General features: G+C 41.6%; 1 protein-coding gene across 1 annotated transcript in view; it reads left to right on the top strand.

Moving 5' to 3' along the window:
* Positions 1–2,057: 2,057 nt before the first annotated feature.
* LOC126259268 (nascent polypeptide-associated complex subunit alpha, muscle-specific form-like) overlaps positions 2,058–10,060 on the top strand; it is a 63,094-nt gene continuing 55,091 nt past the window's right edge. Inside the window, exon 1 of the mRNA XM_049955903.1 lies at positions 2,058–2,185. The gene's annotated coding sequence lies outside the window, so the exon portion shown is untranslated. The remainder of the gene's footprint in view (positions 2,186–10,060) is intronic.

Here is a 10,060-nt window from a genome sequence, read left to right as displayed (position 1 = left end):
TCCGTGACGACGAAGATGGTATTTTGCTGTGTGATTTAACGCTCACAACGTCAGTACACAATGTAGGACCGACGTTCATTGTGAGTGTAACACAACAATTCGTCTGTATAAGTTTGACAGGTTATACACGATGATCCACAGGAAACAGATGTCAGTGTCGAAAATTATATTCAGTACAATGAGCGCCACTTGGATGACATTTTTTGGTCTAATTTTGGCATAAATTGCAGTTTTTTTCTTAACAATCAGCATACTACTGTTCATTTGAAAACTGTACTTTTCCCACATACCACCATGCACCATACCCGTCATCTTTTACTTCGTTTTAATTTTATTCTGTCAACTACATCGCCTCTGTTTCATATTTCATGATATATTCTGATGTGTTTCAGATTCCTGAAAATGGCTATTTAGCCGAAAATGTGAAGTAGTAAAAAGCCACTACAGCCAGTGAAGCAGATTATTGTTGCCCAAAAATTTATTTCTTGCAACTTGAATAGTTGTCCGTATTCGTCACAAAAAAGTACAGCATAAACATCCGAAATTTAAGTTGAATTTCATTTGTTCTCTAACTAAAGGCGTGATGTATATTTGCAGTTCTGATTCCAAATCCGAGAAGTCTGACATAGTACGCTATTTTCATTCCCTAATGTCGTATGGATTATTTTTTGAGGTAATTCATCAAGCCAAGCTAAAGCTCTCCGGGTACAAAAACGCGTAATAAGAATTATTCCTGGTGCAAACATCCTACAGAGGCCTGTATATGGAACTAGGGATATTAACCACCACTGCACAGTATATTTATTCCTTCATAAAATTTGACATTAAAATATTTATCTCTTTTTCAAACGAACAGCTCAGTTCATGGAATCAATACTACAAAAAAGAATAATCTGCACAAAGATTTAAGGTCACTTTCTTTGGTCCAAAAAGCTCTCCATTATTCAGGAACACACATTTTCAATAACTTGTCAGCAGCCATAAAAAAGTTTAACTATCAATACAGTTCAGTTTAAGAGGAGCCGAAAGGATTTATCGGTGGTCAATTCCTACGCCACTCATGAATTTCTTAGTAGAAATAACTGATCTGTGTGTGCGTGTGTTGCTATTAATACAAAATAATGGTTCAAATGGCTCTGAGCACTATGGGACTTAACTTCTGAGGTCATCAGTCCCTAGAATTTAGAACTAATTAAACCTAACTGACCTAAGGACATCACACACATCCATGCCCGAGGCAGGATTCGAACCTGCCACCGTAGCGGTCGCGCGGTTCCAGACTGTAGCGCCTAGAACCGCTCGGCCACTTCGGCCGGCAACACAAAATAACGTGAATATTTGTACACACTGACTTCTGCACAAAATCAGAGAGGTAATGCGATCATTGTAAATAAGTGTTGTAAAATGATTCTTTATTCAGTGTTTATTATCTCATAAATCAAAATCTGCTTAAAATTTTTGTGACTCATTCCACATCCATGACGATCATTCCACTTGGGATCTGTGGAAGGTACATTAGCATACTCGCGTTTGTTTCTCACTGTAAATATTTGTTGTGTATTATTATTCTTGTCCTTTTGACATGTTCTGCAGCCTGGAGGCTGGCTCTGAGCACTATGGGACTTAACATCTGTGGTCATCAGTCCCCTAGAACTTAGAACTACTTAAACCTAACTAACCTAAGGACATCACACACATCCATGCCCGAGGCAGGATTCGAACCTGCGACCGTAGCGGTCACGCGATTCCAGACTGAAGCGCCTAGAACCGCACGGCCACACCGGCCGCAGCTTGGAGGTTCTTTAATCTCACAGCGGGCATTTTGTAGAGAAAGAAGAACCGCCAAACAGCTGCGGACCCAGTCGAAGCATCCGCTATGTGCAAATGTGTGAAGATTACTGCAGACAGTGTAAAGCACTATGAGGCACTCAGTTGTGTCGCAAAGCGGGACCGGCGTCGTTGGTGGCGGCGGTCCAGCTCTGGCGCTCTCCGGCCACCAATCAAGCGCAGGCGGACAATAGCATCTGGGCGCGCTCTATTCGCGTCTAGATTGTTGGCATCGCGGCCCACGCACCATCATAGGCGGCCGCGCTGCGCGCATGCGCACTGGGTCCGCCAGCCGCGTGCCACCCCGCTCCTCATTGTTCCCGACGACGCCGAAGGACGAGCAGCCGCAACGCCGCAAGTAAGTCTCGCGACAGAAGGCCTCCGGCAGCTGCACACCTCGTGTGTTATTTTCGTACATCGTTTACAACGAGAGTGTCTGTTCCACACCTTTCGACGCAGACTAAACACCGGCGATGGCCGAGTTTACACTTTTCCACATTCGAGAGTCTCTCCGTAGATTCGATAGATAAATTGACCACTTTCGAGATTCGACGTCGTTTATCCAAATCAAAGCGAGAACCACTGACACTCACCAGACCTATGTTGAAAATACACAACGTGGAGTGCGCAACCGATATTTGAATTTTTGGTCTTGGTGCAACAACTGATCCATCTTACGCCAACCATTAGCAAAGAGATTCAGCTGTCTTTACTTACGTCGAAGGACACCCGGTTTTGCAGTTCGGAGGTGTAGAGTTGACGCAAACATTCACGTGTCCGCCATCGAGGCCCATCGAGCTCTGGCTGTTATTCTGAGCTTGGGTACACTCACACTGTGATCACTTGGTTTTGCCACAGAAATAAGTTCCATATCATTTGCTTCCTATAAACGAGGCCATGCAGTTACAGGGGCTTTGCTTCCTCATCGCAACTTTTCCTGACAGTTATTTCGAATTATAGTCATGTTTCTGTTTCCTGCGCTACACTCTGGTTTACATTTCCTGCGACTTAAGGCAAGGTCGTATATCTCGCAAAATTTTCTTTTCAAAATGCTTGTTGTGAAGTGGCTTTCGTATGCAGAGTGTTCAGTGTTTCGAAAAGTCATCAACATCGGCGCTCCTACACGGAGTCTCATTTGCATCCGTGTGCAGTGCCTTGCACAGGAAGTGCAGATACCTATGGCTTGATTGTGCGTGTGACTGCCAAGAAGTTCGTTACATTACAAACTCAGCGATCCATGAACTTTTTAAAATGGAATCTTTGCAGTTTAAAGCTAAGACTGGACAGTTTTTATGTGGCTCAAAATACTTAGGGATATCTCCGATGACGTATTTATCATCTTTTAACTGAAGAACAAATCTAGTTTAAAAATCAGTGTGGGGCGTGATACTTTTCGTGTGAATGGACGTATTCTCGAGCTATCGATGGACATCCTACAGAAAAATTGCAGTATGTCACTCTCCTCTATCATGCTCCATCACCAATATTTTTCCTGTGTTAATGAAGGAAGCAAGGTCATGGCTTAACGTGCTGTCGAAGGAACACACGCTCGGACTGAAGAAACTCCTTGTCTTGGATACTTTTAATTTATTTTTCTGTTAGTATTCCCCCTGGCTGCCTCGGTTGATTATTGTCTAAACCTGCATCGATACGCTTGTAGGACAGAACGGCTGTTTGTGTAAGGTAAATTGTATTTTCACGTTTTCGAGTGAATGTATCACGCGGAAATTGAACACAGGCAAATCTTCCCCTGACTAACATGTAAAGCCATACAGAAACCAATCTCAAGCTAGTCATTTCTGTGCTATACAGCCGCATCCCAATGTAGAAGTCCGCAGTGGCAAATGATCAAAGTTTGGAACCCACATACATGGCTGTGCTAGCTTTTTAAACAAGGCAAGCCCATTGTCAACTGTTTCCTACCCACATTCATTCACAGGAACCTTTAAAAAAATCTATGATTGGAACCAAACTATTGTTTTCGCAAGATCGAACATATTTCCAGCCCCTTTTGTTTGATTTGGGTGGCCTCTTGTTTGCAGATCGACCTATCTAAGTACAGCCGTATATAATAGTCAGACTGTTTTGATTCTGAGACAAACTGTAATGTTGTCTTTAGCCCAAGATTTACATTCATTAGTGGATTCCAATATTTCTCAGTGCTAATAACAGAATTTCGATGTCAGAACAGACTGAATCCTCCAAAGAACTTGAGCTGAAAAACATTTTTTTCGGAGTTGTTGATGGTTCAAATGGCTCTGAGCACTATGGGACTTAACATCTATGGTCATCAGTCCCCTAGAACTTAGAACTACTTAAACCTAACTAACCTAAGGACAGCACACAACACCTAGCCACCACGAGGCAGAGAAAATCCCTGACCCCGCCGGGAATCGAATCCGGGAACCCGGGCGTGGGAAGCGAGAACGCTACCGCACGACCACGAGATGCGGGCAGTTGTTGATGTTGTGCAACTTGTCATAGATTCGTAATGGGATAGTTCATGACTGCATGTAAGGAGGAATGTGTTTACCGCGCAAGTATTTGTGTTCTTGGAATGGTTGAGTCTTTCCCGCTCTTCATGGTTGAGTCTTTCCCGCTCTTCGTAGACATTCCCCTTCCCTCTGTATCCATCAGCTGTGCGTGCATCACCCGCCCGCTTCCACACAATTACATTACAGTCCTTAAAACAACGTGCACTGACGTCATTTTTTCTTTTTTTAAATCGGTCTTCTGATTGGCTCGATGTGGCCCGCAACGAATTCCTCCGTTGTGCCAACTTCTTCATCTCTGAGTAACACTTGCACCATACGCCCTCATTTATTTGTTGGATATATTCCAGCCTCTGTCTTCCCCTGCAGTTTTTACCCTCTACAGTCCCTTCTTATACCGTGGAGTTATTCCCTGATGACTTCAAACATGTCCTGTCGTCCTGCCCCTTATTCGTGTCAGTGTCTTTCATATGTGTCCATAATTATAATAAATCAGATTTTCTTAACACTAATCATATTTTTATCAGTGGTCGAAACAAAAGGTAATCATGCAAGTCGGGCAAACCTACAGCAAGAGGTTGCTGTAGCCATGAATGTGTTTCTTCGTCAGTCAGATGACTGGAATGCGACACGGTGTAAGGCAAGAATTCGAACAACCACGTAAAAGATGTACCTTTATAAAAGCTACATAATGTCTGTCGTCTCAAGCTATCTGGAGAGACCCTCACGTGCGGGAATCTAACCGTTTAGTTCACCCACTTGTACTGAGACTAGTACCTATCAGACTGAAACTCTAAGGGCGCAAAGCTTACAGAACTGCTAATCGAGCTTGATATCGCTTACAAGCGAAGACTTTGAACATTTTTGCACTGGAATACAGCAACCCCCTTCTCCCCCTCGAAATCCTAGATAAGGAGGAAAAATCTGCACAGAAGTTATTTTTGTGTCTTGTATTGTGGTTGTCTTTATTACAGTTTGTTCAACGAAGATTTTTACTGATAGCGGCAATTACAATTAAGGAGTAAATGTACTGCGAAATGATTTTTTTGTATTGCTCAGTGACGGCAGCAAACAGTTTCGCGTCGTTTTCGTCAGTTGTATGGCTAGAAAGAGACACGGTGAATGGCGTCACTCAAGGTCACTCAAAATTTTGTTGACAGATTGTCGCATTGCCATTTGTACCTATAGGTGATTTTTGAGCATAAAGAACTTGACACTTTGTTATTTTACTGTCGCTTATAATATACTTGTGATTATTCCGTCCGAGATACGGAAAATGCTGTTGTAACGAAATTAGCTGTTTGCTTAGTTTAAAATCTGAGTGTCGCAGTTTTATTCCTGCTGCCAAATGTATTAGATCGTTTTGCTATGTAATTAGAAGACCACTTGCTGTGTGATCATACCAGGCGAAAACTTACTTAAGGTTTCTACATGACATGTAAAGAAAATATCAGCGATGATCAGTGATGTACAACTACGTTGTCATGAATTTAAATACAACGCTTTCGATTCACGGCTGTCGTGCTGAATTACCGCCACAATAAATACAGGGTGTACATGAAGTCCGGGAACACTTAATTATTTACTGCACAAGAACTAAACATTGTACAGATGTCATACATATAGCATTTTGAAGAGAAACTCAGATTTTTTTTTTCGGCATGCGAACCATGAGTGACCCGACAGACGTCAATACGGTAATCGAATTCGTGCCATACCCGTCCCAGCATGGCATCGTCGACTGTGGCAGTCGCTTCCCGTATTCTCTCCTGGAGCTCTGATACATCACGTGGTAGAGGCGGTACGTACACCAGATCTTTAATGTGTCCCCACAGAAAAAAATCACATGGAGTGAGATCTGATGATCGGGGAAGCCATTTCATGAAACAGCTGTCCCTTCTGTAGCACGGCCGATCCATCGATGCGGCACCTTCGCGTTCAGGTACCCACTAACGTCACGATAAAAAGGGCGTGGACCCCCATCCTGCTGAAAGATGAACGGAAAGTCCGATTGCATTTGAGGCATCCGCTGTAGCACACTTTTTATGTCGGAACTCCAGCAACAGAAAGCTCGCTCCGCACCTGAACTCGCCATGCCCTGACTATCGGCAAATTAGCAAACTACGCTGTGGCGGTATATATGAAAAAACTTTTAGGGTTTCTCTTCAATATGACATATGTATGATATCTGTACAATATTTGGTTCTTGTGCAATAAACAATTGAAAGTGTTACCGGACTTGATGTAAACCCTGTATAAGTGAACAGACTCTATAGGCCAGAAGTCAACAGGAGCATTCAAACCGACATTTTCTTTAATTCACTCTTCAAGATACTGGAAGCTGTAGAAAGTGGTTACTACACAATCGAGGTATTATTTACGTTTCAGGTCTTGTGCTTACATGCCATTACCACTGGTTTGGTCTTCTGTCTATCAGATACAAACAAAATATAGTATCGCTCACCGTGACATATTCAGTGGGTAGTTGTTTCTGTGTTGTAGGTGGTAGATATTAGGAGAGAGAGGCGATGCACGTGGCGTTGGAATGTAATTTACGATTCACGAGAAGCACCGTGAGTGCTTGGAGTTTGGAGCGGATCTGTCCTTCACATTCCAATGCAACTGGCAGATTGCCATTAATATCACTGTGGGAAGAATCAGATTAAATATTAATAAGAGAAGGCAGTTTTACGACAGTGGTGATTTTTTTCCAGCGTCTACCAAGCAGCAGAAGATTAGGAGCAATTTTTGAAACCTAAGATTAAAAACAGTGTGACACAGGTGTATGTGAGGTTCGTGTGCAACATGTATGCCTAGTTTAAATAAACTCACGTCTTTATGTGAACTGGTGGTTACTTACCAAACTTGTGTCTCAAAATGTATAGGTAAATGTATACATCGCATGCAATACTATTTTGTCACCCACAGTAGCTGTCTGTATCATTTTTATGTTGGTGTTAACGCAAGGTTTTTTGGTGTTCTCGACGTCAGATACACATTTCAGAAACACATAAACAAGAAAGCGTCTCTGAAACATTCCTGAACTGACGTTGCATTGCAGGTACAGGAAGCTTAAGGACAGTGAATCCCCCCCCCAGGATTTTCGATTAAGACATGAAAATCAGATTTAGATATTCAGTGAATGACGCAAGGCAAAGCAAAGAAGTGAATGGACGAGGAGAAACACAAGTGGTCTAACCATTACAAACTACGGGTGCTTGAGACCGAAGAATGGAGGAAGGTTAGAACTCCACCGTTTGTTTACAGCGAACGCATAGCATTAACCGGAGGAGGAAATCGAGCGAAGAGTTCTCGAAGGTACAACCTAAAATTATCTGGGTAAACACGGAAAACCTATATCGGGATGGACGGACAACAATACGAACGTCACTCTTCGTTCCGCTCGCGTATGAGTCAAGATTGATTAATTTCACTAAATCAGAGTAATTCCCCGATCATCCAAGTGACATGCTAATACTTTAGAGGCGTTTGTAGATTATTCATCTCTTATGGTGACTTCAACGCTCGAATGGAATGTAACTTCTCTTACTCATCTTCGCATGTTATCACAACTCTGTGTGGATCTTGGAATTTTCAACAATTTTTCTGAATTTTCCTTCTCCAGAGTCGTTCTTCGCCATCGTGTAACTCTAAAAGTGACCCATGTTCAGACAAAATGAGATTGTTCGGCTGTTTACGTTCCCCTTACGTTTAATGCGGAAGATTCTTCCCGTTTCATACATAGAGCGTACAGAAGACTGACTCCCTACGTAATTTTGTACTTCATGCAGTTAAGTGTCCCCTTATGGTACCGTTGTTTTGGCACATCACACACCAAACCATAGTGTCAAAAAAAAACCCGTGTACAATGTATCATGCATTTTTATGTTTATTTAATTTGCAACGACGACATTAGTGTCACTTAAATTGTTGACGAGTATGGAACGTTGCTCGTATCTAAAACGTTAGTAATTATATATTTAAATGATATCCGTATATTAAATACACCACACAGGCCGATGGTGTAAAATGACGAGAATACGAATAAGCATTTGGAAATGTCACATCACCGAAATCAGCTAGGATCATAATACAGCGAAAGTGGAAAATGAATTTTCTTTTAATAAATCTGTGGTTATGGCACTCAATATGAATATCTTGTTGAGATTCTACAATCTAAAAAATATTCGTCTACAGCTGTCATAACATCTGCACTGAACTAAAACACAGACCCGGCACAAATATGGAAATAAATGGAAATCAGAAGTTGATAAATTAGAATGCTCCAGCTACTTACACTTAAATGGTTCAAATGGCTCTGAGCACTATGGGACTTAACATCTGAGGTCATCAATCCCCTAGAACTTAGAACTACTTAAACCTAACTAACCTCACACAAATCCATGCCCGAGGCAGGATTCGAACCTGCGACCGTAGCGGTCGCGCGGTTCCACACTGAAGCTCCTAGAACCGCTCGGCCACATCGCCCGGCCTTACACTTAAAATTCTTTCATTATGCTACTATCAAAGTATTGTAGAAAAGTTCATTGTCGTGAAGAAACAACATATTAATTGTTCTTTAAATGCGAACATTTTAGGTTAGACTTTACCGTGACTATTATTGACATTAAATGAAACAACAAATTTACTGTTACCAGTCATTGATAACGACTGGGAACAGTAAACTTGTTTCATTTAATTGTTCGTGTTTTGTAATTGACGCATTATGTCATTTAGCTGGCCCGTAAGACTTGCATAATCCTTGCCAGTTTTCTTTTCACCCTCCGCAACGCATTCAGTGAGAAGGATAGTTAGTTATTTTTTAGTTAGTTACATGTTCCATAAAGCATCTGAACGATTCTTTCATCGAAATGATGTGGAACGAGTAATTTTACAGGATATGTATACGTGGCTAGTGTTAACATTAAGGAAGATTTTTTTATAGATTACAAGCTTTTAAACAAAAATTCGTCCTTGGAACAGAAGGAGTTGTTCAGAATAAATGATTTTACGTTAGACTTAAAACTTGCTTTGCTACCTGTCAAAACATTTTATGTTACTGGACAAATATTCACAAATATTTGTTGTTGCATATTGAACTCCTTTCCGAGCCACTGACATTTTAATAACAGGTAATCAAGGGCATTTTTTCCTCCAGTGTTGTAGGGATGGGTATCACTGGTCGTCTCAGATTGAGGTGGGTTATTATTTATGACGATTTTTATTAGCGAACATACAAACTGTAATAGTGAAGTTAAAATGGTTTACTTCTTGCATGGGTATCTATATGACGACAGCAGGTTAACAACACGTATTACTTTTATTGCTCGCATTTTTACACTCGATACTTTCTTTCCAAAGTGATGAGTTACCCTAGAAAATCAATCCGTTAGACGATACGCCTGTTCACATTATTTTCATTCCTTACCCAAGCAGACAGAACGATTCTGGTTGTTTTCTTCGACGTCTGAACCAGTGGGGAGTGGAACAATTGCCATATTGGGAATGCATATCTACAGGCAGAACAATATTCGAAGGAATCACTTCGACCACTCTGTGAGAGTGATTATGGCAGCAGTTTTGCCTTTATAAGTGTGTTAAATACGAAATTGTCTTCCCATAGCTCTTGCCGAAGGGATGCAGGAAGTCTCATCAGTTGGATGAGAATCGTCTGCAGCTGCCACTCCTGTGCAATCATTCCGAGTTTCACCTGATGTTATCGAGGTCTCGCCGAAGTGTGC

Source organism: Schistocerca nitens, chromosome 5, assembly GCF_023898315.1.
Source record: "Schistocerca nitens isolate TAMUIC-IGC-003100 chromosome 5, iqSchNite1.1, whole genome shotgun sequence".
Lineage (NCBI taxonomy): Eukaryota > Metazoa > Arthropoda > Insecta > Orthoptera > Acrididae > Schistocerca > Schistocerca nitens.
The sequence above is the reverse complement of the archived record's forward strand: the minus strand, read 5'-3'. Positions and strand labels throughout refer to the sequence as shown.